Raw genomic sequence first — 14,357 nt, forward strand, 5'->3', positions numbered from 1 at the left:
GCATATCTGACAATCTCCATTGTAGGGAAAGCAAAAGACAGAGGAGCTGAGTAATCTGCCAAATCAAAAGGTTGTAAGTAGTGGAAGAATTTTACAAAAATGAAGCAAAACAGATTATACTTGAAATAAGAGGTTTTAGTACTCTATGTGAGATCTTCGCAGCCTCTGCAGATAGGGGGATGAGAGATCTTGAAGACCAAGAGGAACAAGTAAGAACAAAAACAGTAACAAAATACAGGCTTACAGTCTCTTCAAGATTCTATTTTGATGTTGCAGAGTGTTTAAGCGGTTAGAGATCACAGAGAGTGACCGGGATCCATGAGCTTAGCAACTGAAGTAAGACAAGGACTTTAAACTCAGGAGCTCCAAGATGGCTAGCAGGAAGAAACCACACTGACATCACCCACACTGGATGCACAAAGAAAGCAAAGGACAGATCCCATTTCCAGGGATCTGGATGACAAAGAAAAGGAAAAAGAAGAGATATGCATGCTGCTGAGGCTGGAAGTGGTCAGCCAGCTGCTGCTGGAAATGGCCATCCTCCCAGCCCAAGCCTGCAACAAGTTTCTCAGTAGCACAGCACCAGCAGCTTTAGCTGAGGGGAGAACCCCACAGTCACCCACTGACTTTAACTGCAGCCTGGGGAACTGACTGGCTTCTAAGTGGCTGCTTGACTGTAAAGGGAAACCCCAGAGCCACTGTAGAGCACCCACTGCACCACTCAGATAATCTATGCTGTTACTACGGAAGTGACCAGACAAGGAAACTTTCAGGGTAAAACACAAACTCTCTGCATCCTTCAACTGTGGAGATTCTTTTTGCGTAAGCCCAGAGCTGCACTCACATTACATGATCAGTGCAGGTGGGACAGTGACCCCTCACTTTCTTGGGGCTATCACCTGCAGAGGCAATAAACATCTGTACCCAACCTGAGAAAGTTCCCCCTACATTTCCTAACTCACGGTACTTGGAGACCTGAGTACAAATTTCAGGGATACTCCCTCACGGCTAAATGAGAACTGGCAGCAGTTTCATCCATGTCTTGAAATCCCACACTACTGGTGTTGGTATTGTAACATTTGGAGTAACTCATAATCACTTGTGGTATCTAGTGTACACCAGCTATATTGTTCTGCCTCACACACATGAAAACCACTATTCCTAACACCTGGCTCCTAGCCTGGGAGATCTGAATTATAACCCCACTGTACCCTACAATAGCCAAACTACAATAGACAGTACGGATTTTCTCAAACATATTTGAATCTACACAGTGGACCTAGGGAAGAAACTGCATTTGTTCAGCCTCTCCGGACTCACACCTACCAGGGAAAAACGTCCTTTATGCCTTGTAGTCAACCCTGTACACAAGAGTAGGGTTCAGAGCCCGGTGAGATAGCCTAGTAGCTTAAGTGCTCGCCCCGCACACTCCGGGATCCTATATGGGCACCAGTTCTAATCCCGGTGGCCCTGCTTCCCATCCAGCTCCCTGTTTGTGGCCTGGGAAAGCAGTCGAAGACAGTCAGTCCTAAGCTTTGGGACCCTGAACCTGTGTAGGAAACCTGGAAGAGTCTCCAGGCTCCTGGCTTTGGATTTGCTCAGCTCTGCACATTGCGGCCACTAGGGGAATGAATCAATGGATGGAAAATCTTCCACTATGTTTCTCCTCTTCTCTGCATATCTGACTGTCCAATAAAAATAAGTCTTTTAAAAAAAGAGTAGGGTTCAGTTCACTCCTAGTCCTACAACTAGGACAGAATTGGAGCTGCCTGCTGGTATAAGTCACAGAACCAGTTGCACTCCTCTAGCAATATCTGAGGAAGGGCCCATTCACATTATGTAGTCCTTCAGCTACAGGTGCCACAAAGCAGAGCATTATTCAAGCTTCCCATTAGGTAAAAATGAAAGCTTGCCTTGTTTCCATCATCACCAAGAACAAGGCCCTGGCTATCATAATCCCCAGTATAACTGACATTGAACTCTGTACAGAAGACACACACCCTACAAAGTTCACATTCACATCAAAGTCACAGTTCTACCCCCAATAAGCTACAAAGAACTAGAACACATAGATTGACTAAAGCAGAAGAAATCAGAAGCTACATTTCTGGACTGACCTAGAATCAAAAGCAAACAACAAACCAAGGGATACTCTGCATTCCATATAAGCCAACAACTCTTTCCCAGAAAGGCCTACTCCTTAAAGAAGAGGAAACTATGCCAACAGGTACACAGACATCAATGCAAGGACACAGGAAACCTGGAAAAGCAAAGTAGCATGATACCTCCAAAAGAAGTAACAGTCCCCAGAACTGGATCATAATCTGAAGGAAGCCTAGGAATGTCAAACACAACTTAAGACAATAATATGAAGGAAATTCAAAGCAATGCAAAAAATATAAAAAGAAAATTTGAAGAAATGAGGAAATCAATGAGTGACATGAATAAAAAATTCACTCAGAAATTATGACAAAGAATCAAAAGAGAAATCTGAGATACAACGTTCAATAGTGAAATAGAAAATACAACTGAGAGGCTCAACAACAGAACAGAACTAGCAGAGGAAGGAATTTATGACACGGGGGATAGAACTTTTGAAACAACTGAATCGGACAAAAATATATTAAAGAGAACTGGGACTGGCACAATGGCTCCATGGCTAAATCTTCACCTTGCATGCACCGGGATTCCATAGGGGCACCAGTTCGTCTCCTGGCTACTCCACTTCCCATTCCGCTCTCTGCTTGTGGCCTGGGAAATCAGTAGAGGATGGCCCAAGTCCTTGGGACCCTGCACCCGCATGGGAGACCCAGAGGAAGCCTCTGGCTCCGTATCACTTCAGCTCAGCTATTGTAGCTATTTGGGGAGTGAACCAGAAGATGGAAGATCTTTGTCCGTCTCTCTGCAAATCTGCCTTTCGAATTAAAATAAATATTCAAAAAGAAAAATAACAAAGAATGTCTACACGGAATAAGTAATATCCTTGAACAACAAATATTCCTGTTACTATTATTCCTGAAATAAGACAGGGAAGATAAAAACAGGAGCTTCCCCTAAAAAATTCCCTCAGCAGCTTTTGCGTGTGCAGAGGTCCAAGGACTTCATTCATCCCCCGCGCTTTCCCTGGCCATAAGCATGGAGCTGGATCAGAAGTGGAGCAGCTGGAACACAACTCAGCACCATACGGGATGCTAGTGCCACAAGCAGAAGCTTAATCTACTATGCCACAGCGGCAGCCCTGACTTTTAACTGACTCAACTTTTTATTTGGTAAAGGATTAAGCCTTGACTACAAAGTAAATTTAAAATATCTCGAAAACTAGGGCCTGGCGGCGTGGCCTAGTGGCTGAAGTCCTCGCTTTGAACGCCCCGGGATCCCATATGGGCGCCGGTTCTAATCCCGGCAGCTCCACTTCCCATCCAGCTCCCTGCTTGTGGCCTGGGAAAGCAGTCGAGGACGGCCCAATGCCTTGGGACCCTGCACCCGCGTGGGAGACCTGGAAGAGGTTCCTGGTTTCTGGCTTCGGATCAGCACACACTGGCCTGTTGCGGCTCACTTGGGAGTGAAACATCGGACGGAAGATCTTCCTCTCTGTCTCTCCTCTTCTCTGTGTATGTCTGACTTTGTAATAAAAATAAATCTTTAAAAAAATAATATCTCGAAAACTAAAGAACAAGGGGGGAGGAGGGATGGAGAAAGGGCCTATCATTATATTCTCAGAATTCTATCTATGAACTATACTAAATCTCAGTTCTTTATCTAAACATCCCATTAACCTGAAAAACTAAATAAAGTATCAAATGGTAGAAGAAGAATTTAAAAATCAGAGGCAGCTGTTTGGCACTCAGTTAGGATTCTTAAGTTGTTAAAGAGCTCCACCTCTACATCCAGTCTAGCTTCCTACTGGCAAGCACCCTGGGAAACAGAAGATGATGGCTTTCCTGCCAATTCTTGCTTTCCTGCCATTTTTTGGTGGGAGATGCGGAATACATTCCAGGCTTCTGGCTTTGACCTAACCCAAACAGAAGATATCTCTGTGTGTGTGTGTCTCTCTCTCTCATACACATAATTTTTTTTTTTTTAAGAAAGGACATTTTAAAGAAAGTATTAGAAAATCAGAACAGACTAATGCTAATACCCAGTCCCTGCAGAAGCTAAGAAAGAGGACAGCAATTAGCCACAAGAGGCAGCATTGCGGCATAGGGGGTTAAGCTGTGGCCTGCAACATCAACAGCCCACAAGGGCTCGGGCTAAGTCCTGGCTGCTCCAGAGCTAATGCAGCTCCCTGGTAATGTGCCTAAAAAAGCAACAGAGGATGGCACAAATGCTTGGGTCCCTGCACCCACGCCTGAGACCTGGATGAAGCTTCTGGGTTTGGCTGGACAAGCCCCAGCTGTTCTGGCCATTTTGAGAGTGAACCAGCTGATGCAAGTTTTGTCTTTGCTCCCCCCACCCTTTCACTTTACCTTTCATATAAATAAAAGAAATCTTTATTACATAAATAAACATATATTAAACCTGCATATAAAATCTACTTAAAATTTACTCCTTGTGATACAGCAAATAAAGCTACTGCCTACAACTCTAGCATCCCACATGCGCCAGTTTGTGTCCTGGCTGCTTTACCTGTGATCCGGTTCCCTGATAATAGCCTGGAAAAAAACAGAGGAGAATGGCCTAAGGGATGGCCTAAGTGGGAGACCGAGAAGAAGCTCCTGGTTCCAGCCTGTCCCAGCCCTGGCTACTGTGACCATCAGAAGTCAATCAGCAGATGAATGTTTATCAGGTAAATCTTAAAAGATGACTAAAAATCTAGATGGATTAGAAAGAATGTTCAATAATAGAAGCATCATTACAAAGACAATCTTCCATCTGCTGATTCACTACTTGGATGGCTACAATACCCACACTGGGGCCAGGCTGAAGCCAGGAGTTTTATATGGATCTCCTGCATGGATGCAGAGATCAAAACACTTGGGTCATATTCTGCTACTCTCCCAGGTATGTTACCAGGGAACTGGATCAGAAGTCAGGTAGTGCAGAGTTTAAGTGGTGCCCATATGGCATAAAACTGCTGCAGGTGGTGGTTTTACCCACTGCACCCCACACCAGCTCATGAATTCCTGTTTTAACTGTGTTTTTTTTTTCTTCCTACTACAGTAAATTTTATAAGAAAATTCTCATTTTTTGGAATTTCACATAAATATAATTTAAAAGGTCAGGAAATGAGACACATGTGGACCATGTTCAGGGATAGAATGTGCAGAAGGGGGAATGGTGAGAGAGAGATGTTTTGCGTCCATAGGGAGAGAGAGGCATGCTCTCTACTGCCTGGCCTCTTGAGACTGGTTACACGAACCCCAAGTCCCGGATAAGGAGGAGGACATCCTGAAGAAGGGTCAGTATTGAAAACATCCACACAGAACCCAAGCCTTCTTCTGTATTTTAGGGAAACAAACTTTACAGGGATGAGGCTTGTTCTCAGATTCCAGATGATCAAAAGATGATGATGACTTCCACTCACTGCCCTTTCCTCGTGACTCAGGAGCATTCAGTCTTTCTAGCACTATTAACTATACACAGATGATAGTGTTGGGAGCATGGCATTACCTGCTTCTTGCTCAAGTGCTTTAAAAATGGACAACAGATGACACCAGAGACGAGGGAAATATTTAAAGCAGCTAATACATCTCAACCTGAGAAGGCCTGTATGAGTACTATAACTAAGATCCATCTGATGGCTTTTCCTACTAAAAACTATGTTTAGATATTACTATTATTATTATTATTATTACTTTAATCCAACTTTAGGGCAGTTGGTATGAAGACACACGAAAGTTGAAAAACAAAAATAAGTGCAACAGTGCAGGATGTGTCTATGGAATATCTTTATCATGAAGTTGAAACCTTAGAGGGAGATATAGTATCTGCAACAGTGATTCTTTAATTCTGTTCACACACACACGCGCACACACACCCCAACCAACTTAGGCCACATAATCCAAGTTCCAGATCCGTCATTCACTTAAGTTGCTTGCCAAATCGGAGTCATGAAAATCACAAAACAGGGAGGGGAAACAGGACAGGGGACACCGTCCTGAACAGTGTCCATGGCACCTTTCACACCACAGTTTCTCTCATCCTGCCTTCTGTATCTTCACCCCAAAGAACACCTCTTCATCTTATTACTATCCATGGCTCTCTCCTTCATCTCTAGGCTGCTTGTCATTCCGTGTCTCCCAATCCACCCCCCTCTTTTATTTTTAAGCTCCAACTTCTGTAATAATTCTCTGCTCAGAAAGACAGTTAACACAAGTGATCAGAGAACTACATCTGATATCCTATTCAAGCCTCATAATTTTCTGAGCAACTTTCAATACCAATTTTTTTCTAACTACAGAGTCATATATGTCACTTCTGGATGAACATGGCAAATAGGAACTGGAGAAAGAGTGGTAGGCTGGCAAACTACTGCTTGCCAGTATACCTTCTGAAATTACTTGATTCTTGAAACTCTATTCATGAATTAGTTTCATAAAAATAAAACGCAAGTTTCAATTTAGTGACAGATTTGCATACCCAATGGGTGGCTAGCTAACCTATACCCTGAAGAGCCTGCATAGAGGGGAGTGCAGGTAACACATGTCTGTCTCACAGTGGGACAGTCAGTGACAAAGGGATAGATTTTGCTGTGCCACTTCTGACTTTCAAGAACAGCATAAATGTGCAAGTTCCGACAAATGCCAGCATGTATTCAGCAGTTTCCCATGGAAGTGAGATGGTAGGGTCAGTGTGCCACTAGAGAACCCCTTATTTGAGTATTCTGCTATTCCCTGATTCTGCTAAGGAATGCCAAAACAAAACTGCCAGAAGGGAGACAATGCTTCCCAGTATAAGGGCAGTATTTACAGCATTAGGATGCGCCAAGTTACCTTTCACTCTGGGTGTATGTATAACGAATCCACCCAAATCATCATGAAGCAACGGCTGGAAATGAGACAACATTGATTCCTAGAGTCAAGCAAAAGTTCAAGGCGGAGGGAGGAGCAGGTTTAGATAGAAAAGAAGTTATTATCAGCTCATCCAGAATACCAATACGTCTGTTTCATGAAAGCCATTTTTATGGAACTTCATAAACATCCCCCTGTAGTCCCTTGAGCTACATGTGCAAAAGGAAGACAGGTACACAGCACAGCCAAAAATATCTACTGAGCTGACAACATATAGCTGGAAAGTGATTTGTGCTTAATAGAGGATTTCAAAGTTCCCATGGAACTGAAGCACCTGTGTGGAGATTTTGTCTTAATCAGAAGTTCAAGTAAACATATCATTTGTTGGGTTTATGGGTTTCCTGAGAGCTGAGTTCCTGGCTTCAACTTATAAGCCTCACTTTCTCTGCATACATATTGAAATTAAGCAAGCACTTCTCACAGCCAAGGCTTCTCATTGGTTCAAATTAGCACTCACAAAAGCTGTGAAAATGTTCACAGACACTTTGTTTTGTGAATAAAACGATAAATTTCAAATACTTGTCTCTGACTATCACATATCCTTACCTCCACAAGGATCTTGAGAAAGGCAGACACTTGGCAGTCCAGATGGAAACAGGATCTGTTAGAAAGAGTCCCAGTTTAGAGAGGGGAAATACACAGTGCCAGGCCACACGTACCCTTTTGTGCAACTTAAACATTTCTTGCTGCTCTCCTTCCTTACCAGCTGCATCTTTCAACCGATCTCCTAGGATGGGGTCCTGGTCCGGACAGCAATCATTGCACTATCAGAAGCTGTAGGATTTAATCAAGTGGAGCAAACCTTCTGCTCTGGTTCTGGGAGGACAGCACCCGTGAAAGCTCACGGGTTTGCTGTTCAGGAACCTAGCAGCACAAGGTTGTGCTGAGGGGGCTCTTGACTATCCAGAGTCTCCATGCAGTATTCCACACAAGCAACGTTGCCTGATGCAGCTAAGAAATGGCAACTTCATCAACTCCTTCGAGACCTAAGGCACAGCTTCTTTTTATTATTATTATTTATTATTTTTAATTCATTAATTACATTGTATTATGTGACACAGTTTCATAGGTACTGGGATTCTCCCCACCCCTCCCCAAACCCTCCCCCCATGGTGGATTCCTCCACCTTGTTGCATAACCACAGTTCAAGTTCAGTTGAGATTCCCCCATTGCAAGCATATACCAAACATAGAGAACCGCCTATCTATATACAAACACACAGCAGTGCGCTTGGCCCCTTCTGAAGCCTCACGGGGCCCGATCCTTCAGTAGGAGGCAGTGTTTCCAAAACCGACTGCATACACTAGGAATATGAAGGTATTAGGACAGAAAAATCTCACTCTTATCTGTTTACTTCCGCATGAGTTGACTTGTTATTTATCTCCATCAATTCAGACAAGCAAACTGCACCTCTCCCTGTAGGATCATGGTCTTTTAAAAAAATATTTTTTGTTGTTGTTTTTGTTGTTGTTGTTGAAACTTAGATTTACAGAGAAAAGGTGAGACACTGGTTCATTCCCCAAGTGGCCTCAACAGCCGGAGCTAAGCTAATTCAAAGCTAGGAGCCAGCAGCTTCTTGTGGGTCTCCCACACGGGTGCAGGGTTCCAACGCTTTGGGCCGTCCTCAACTGCTTTCCCAGGCCACAACCACAAGCAGGGAGCTGGATGGGACGCTGGGGAAGCTGAGACATGAACCAGCACCCATATGGGATCCCAGCACACACAAGGCAAGGACTTTAGCCACTAGGTTACCCTGTTTGGCCCAGGTTCAAGTTCTTTTCACCATCACTGCCACTTCCTGGACCATCACTCTTGTCAGAAAGGAAAAGACATCTGCCTGAACCACATGATTTTTTAATGGCACATTGGACATTGCTTTTCAGAATATTAAGTGAAACAAAAAGTATAACCTTTTTTAAAAAGCTCACTGACTCACTATGTCCTCCCCTAAGCAGATATATAAAATTTCCATTTCTAAACGTGGAATGGAGTCAGACATCTGAATGAGAAAACATATATTTACTTACTAAAAACTAATTACAACATAGACATCTTCATTCAAAGACTAGTGTGAATAACACCAAAATGTTTACCAGTTACTGTAAAAACCAGTGTTGTGTACATCTCTCCCTATGTCTGCATTTATCAATGTTTTACTTGTAGATTGAAATTGGCCATTGTGAGAGTATTACACATTAGAAATTATGAAATGTTACATACTATGCTTTCTTTCGGAGAGCTGGTTATTAAAAAGCACACCTCTTTTTATAGTCTCTAGATTTTCATTATCAGCATGTATTACAGTGACAATTTGAAGTTATCTTTAAAGTAAAATTTGAGCATCTTAACCTTTGTGTGAAGAATGCTTTTTAATGAGGTACTATGAAAAATGGAGCAGGCATTTTGGCATAGCATATTAAGCTCCCACTTGGGAGAAGGCAGGTGTTGGGCCCAGCACTTCATACCATCCACGTGGGTGAGCAGGATGAAGGTCCTGGCTCTTGCACCAGCCTTAGGCATTGCAAGGATTTGAGTAATAAATCAGCAGATGGAAGAGCTCATTCACTCACTCTCTCCTCCCTTCTTTCCCTTCTATCTCACTTTGCCTCCCCAAAATAAATAATAAGCCAAAAAAAAAAAAAAAGATTCAGGGAAGGCACTGTGGTACAGCAGGCGAAGTTTCCACATCAGTGTTCTGGTTTGTATCTCAGCTATTCAGTACTTCTTTGTTTTCATTTTTGAGCCAGCTTCCTGTTGATGTTGACTGGGAGGCAGCAGATAACCCACAAAGAAGACCTACATGGAGTTCCTTGCTCCTAGCTTTGTCTTGGTCTAGCCCCAGTTTCTACCCCAATCTCTTCACAACGCATGTGAGAGTCTGTGTGATTTGTTATTCAAATAAATAAATCCTTTTAAAAGACCCATGGTCCTTACAAGCTTGCCCAAAAATCTCCATTGCAACCCTGTCGCTTTTCACTACCCACATGAGAACCATGAAAACTCATTCAGACAAATCCAGATTTGAGGGGTATAAATCACACCAATGATTAATATAGCACATTGATTTTCAAAGTAAGTGATGGGCATGTGGCATAATAGTTAAGGTGTAACTTTGAGGGCCCAGTGTGAAGACTCAGTAGCTAAACCCTCACCTTGCATGTGCCGGGATCCCATATGGGCACTAATTCTTGTCCTGGCGGCCCCACTTCCCATCCAGCTCCCGGCTTGTGGCCTGGGAAAGCGGTAGAGGACGGCCCAAGGACTTGGGACCCTGCACCCGCATGGGAGACTTGGAAGAAACACTGGGCTCCTGGCTTCGGACTGACTCAGCTCCAGCTGTCGAGGCCACTTGGGGAGTGAACCAGTGGACAGAATATTTTTCTGTCTCTCCTCTCTGTGAATTTACCTCTCTGTGAATTTACCTCTCCAATAAAAATGAAACAAATCTCTAAAAAAAATTATGCCACTCTGGACATTCGCATCTGATACTAGACTAATGGGCTTGAAATACCGGCTCTAAACTCCGGGCTCTTACTAACACACATTGTGGCTGGCAGGCAGCTGGTGGTATAAGCATTAGGGTTCATGTCATCCACATGAAACACCTGTATTTTGCTCCAGACTCCTGACTTCAGCCTGCCCTAGCCCCAACTGCTTGAAGTGTTTGGGGAAGTCACATGCAAATCAGAGCTCTTTTTCCCTACCCCACCTTTCCAATAAATTAAATACAAATTTTGAAAAATAGCAAAATTTCAAAACCTTAGTAGTAATGCAGACTATGCCTACGATGAGAAGAAATTTGTTTTATAATCAAAAGCCAGACCCTAATTTCAGTTCAGAATAGGGTCATTGTCACTTCGCCTAGGTTTCAGAAATTTAAGGCTACCCAATCAAATAGAAATGTAATCTTTGGGATTCCTCTGAACTTAAAAGGCAAAGAGAAAGGAATAGACAGGTCTTAATTCTAACAGTTCACTCCCCAAATGTCTGTAATTGTTCGGGCTACGTCAAGTTGTGGCCAGGAGCCCAGCATTTAATCCTGGTCCACCATGAGGCTGGAAGGGACTGTGGTATCTGGGCCATATTCTGCAGCTTTTCCAGGCACATTAATAGGGAGCTGGATCAGAAGTCGAGTGGCCAGAGCTTGAACCCACCATTTATATGAAATGACAGCATCACAGGTGGTGGTTTGAGCCACTGTACTACAGCATCAGGCCTGTGACTAATTTTCAACTCTAATCAACTTTCAACTTGCTTCACATCCACATCCTGAAACCTGAAACAAACACTCCATACCTGAGCCGGCCTCCAACACTCAGCCTCCAAGTTTCCTGAAGTTTGTTTGCGACGATCCACTCCTCACCTTCCTGCTGTCAGTTCCTGGCTTCCCCCAAAATGAAAAAAAAAAAAAAATTAACATTTTGGTGTTCAAAAGTCAAAACCAGGTTTCTTTGAAACTGCAGCAGTCTAATTACATCAACATGTATATAATAATGTCACCCACAATATAAAAGAGAACACAAGTATGGTGGAAAGATGAAATGACCACTAAACCATTCAGTTCAGTCTTGCAAAGCCTCTCCCAATAACCAACAGACCCAAGAGAACAGTGAAGGGAAGCAGACACAAATACATGCCAAAGAAAGATATGTCACAATTACAATTTAATTTCACGCATATTTTTTTTGGACTAACAAATACACCAAGGTCACCATTGTCACCTGATAAAGGAACTTGCTTGGCTTACCCTCACTAACCAGCTTTGGGTAGTTGTTCCTAAGCACCTCTGGCCTCAAGTTTCCCACTGGATGGAAAGTAACAAAGACTCCCACCTCCCAGGCATTTTAAGCCATTTAACACAGTAGAAGGACCAACCACAGGCTCTAAATGTTAATATCCTTGATCACCACCAATTTAGTTTTTCATCTTACCTTCTGTATTTAATTTTTGGAACGCAGCAGCATGACACAGCAATAGAGGGGCAGAAACAGACAGAATCATCTGCTTGTTCACATTTTCAGGGGAAGTAGCACCAAATGCATTGGAAAGCTTAACAAATCAGGCCTTGTGGTTCGGTGCTCTAACTTAGTTGGGAACAGTCACTCTAACCTGGACAGGCACATTTATTGTACGGGAGCATCCAATATAACACAATTAACAGTAATGTTTTTTTTTTGTCATGATTAATTTACTCAAATATATTTATCCCATCCATTACATTGTACAAATCCCAAATCCTTGTTCAAGCTTCCAACATCTGAATCCACTGACACTTAATAGTGCAACAAACCAGCAGAGCTGCTAAGACTACTGCTTTCAGAGTGAAAATGAGTTGTGTTTCACACCACAGCTCTATGATCCCAGCAATGTCTGCAAAAGCAATGAAATACATATCAATATAGCCAAATGCAGACATGTCAACTAGCAGTGACCCACAGATTTCACCACTAGCCTATGCTTTCAGGACACAAACGGGACACTGCCACACTGCACTCCTTGCCACCCTCTCAGTACACGGGTTCCTTAGCTTTTCCTCTTTTCCATAGGGCTGGCTTTCAGCTTGCTTCACATCCACATCCTGAAACCTGAAGCAAAGATTCCATACCTGAGGCTGACTCCAACACTCCCTCGACTCCTGCAATTTGTTTGCGACCATCCACTCCACACCTCCTGCTCTCAGCTCCTGGCCCCCCCCTTAAAAAAATAAATAATTGATCAACATTTTGGTTCAAAGGCAAAAACCAGATTTCTCTGAAACCGAAGCAGTCTAATTACGTCAATGTGTATATAATAATAATGGCACCCACAATATAAACAGGGAAAACAAGTATGGTGGAAAGATGGCCCTGTCCAATTAAAGCACAGGTGCAGAAACAGGCTATACCTACTATGGAATCAACAGCAACTCGCAAAGAAAGAACTTTGCCACCCCTGGGGATCCCCATCCCAGGGTGTCCATACTGTCTGCAATGACAGTGCGTGGGACACAAGCAGAAGCTGCCCTCCACAAAACATCTGTCACTTCATACCATATAAAGGTGTCCTGAACACATCCAGAGAGTCCTGACAAAGATTCTGCTTCCAACCTCTTCACATTTCAGGCCCACAGACTGACCAGCCAAGCATTTGAAGGTCGTGAAGACTGGGCAAATCTGCATTTTTCCAGTGCTAAAGGAAAACTGTAACTTGGAAAGTCACTTACCTGAGGGGCTGAGGCACAGATCTCTTTATCTCTTGGTCCTCTCTCACTTGTCTAGAGGAAAAGTGAGGTTGGTGGGCCAGGGTACCTAACCAAGCAGAGCAAACGACAATATTTAATTTAAGACAGGACCGCATTCATCTTGTGTTTACAAAAGCAGGTCAAATTACTGTTTCAGAGGTTTGACCATCCCATCAAAATCAACTATATATAGTTCATCTGCTTTGAATAATCCTCACAGCAAATTACCATTAGCTGATACGCAATGCCCCTTCATTTCCAGAAGGAGGAGCTCAAGAAAGTCAGCCTTGAAACGCAAAATCACAGATATTTGACTTTTAAAATGGGAGAGTGTGATGCTTACTATGCTGTATAAGAGTACCTTTAAATCTTCGTGGAATTGAAATTGAAAGATATTTAGGGGCCAGTGTTAGAGCATGACATATTAAACTGACACCCATCCAGCAACCCACATAAGTGCAGGTTCAAATCCCAGCTACTGGACCTCAAATCCAGCTCCCCGCAAACAAGCCTGGAAACACAAGGAAAGGTGGCCCAAGTGCTTGGGATCCGCCACCAAACAGAAAACCTGGATGAAGCTGAAGGCCGTCTCCCCTGACACCATACAAACTCTGCCTTTACTTTATGTCATTGCATTTAATTTTTTTTTTATTAATTACATTGCATTATGTGACACAGTTTCATAGGCTCTGGGATTCCCCCAACACCTCCCTGTACCCTCCCCTCATGGTGGATTCCTCCACCTTGTTGCAGTATTACAGTTCAAATCCAGTCATGCTTCTTTCATTGCAAGCATGTACCATGCACAGAGTCCAGCATCTTACTGTCCAGATAAATTCAACGGTTTCTTGGGGAGACCATCTCTGGTCTGAAAGCAGAGCTGGCAGAAGTCATCCCGATCAATTAAAAGCCCCAACATAACATCAACAACAATCTACAACATTATGGAGTTAATTGACATGGTACTGAGTGACCCATGTTAAAAAATGCAAGTTCTTAACCACATCCTGTGACTACTTCATTGACATTTCAATTTTAGTTTATACACAGAACCGTCTGCTATACACCTTAAAATGGCGATAGGGTACTATTCAGCTGTCTCGAGTCTATTTTCATTTTAGTATTTA

At 43.1% G+C, this 14,357-nt stretch overlaps 1 protein-coding gene across 1 annotated transcript in view; it reads right to left on the minus strand.

The window, feature by feature from the left end:
- USP26 (ubiquitin specific peptidase 26) overlaps positions 1-13,299 on the minus strand; it is a 51,753-nt gene extending 38,454 nt beyond the window's left edge. The window contains exons 1-4 of the mRNA XM_004587788.2: positions 13,209-13,299; positions 12,616-12,704; positions 11,307-11,394; positions 7,557-7,611 (exon numbers count right to left, since the gene is read on the minus strand). The gene's annotated coding sequence lies outside the window, so the exon portion shown is untranslated. The remainder of the gene's footprint in view (positions 1-7,556; positions 7,612-11,306; positions 11,395-12,615; positions 12,705-13,208) is intronic.
- Between the last annotated feature and the right edge of the window lie 1,058 nt (positions 13,300-14,357).

Source organism: Ochotona princeps, chromosome X (assembly GCF_030435755.1).
Source record: "Ochotona princeps isolate mOchPri1 chromosome X, mOchPri1.hap1, whole genome shotgun sequence".
NCBI classification, from domain to species: Eukaryota; Metazoa; Chordata; class Mammalia; order Lagomorpha; family Ochotonidae; genus Ochotona; species Ochotona princeps.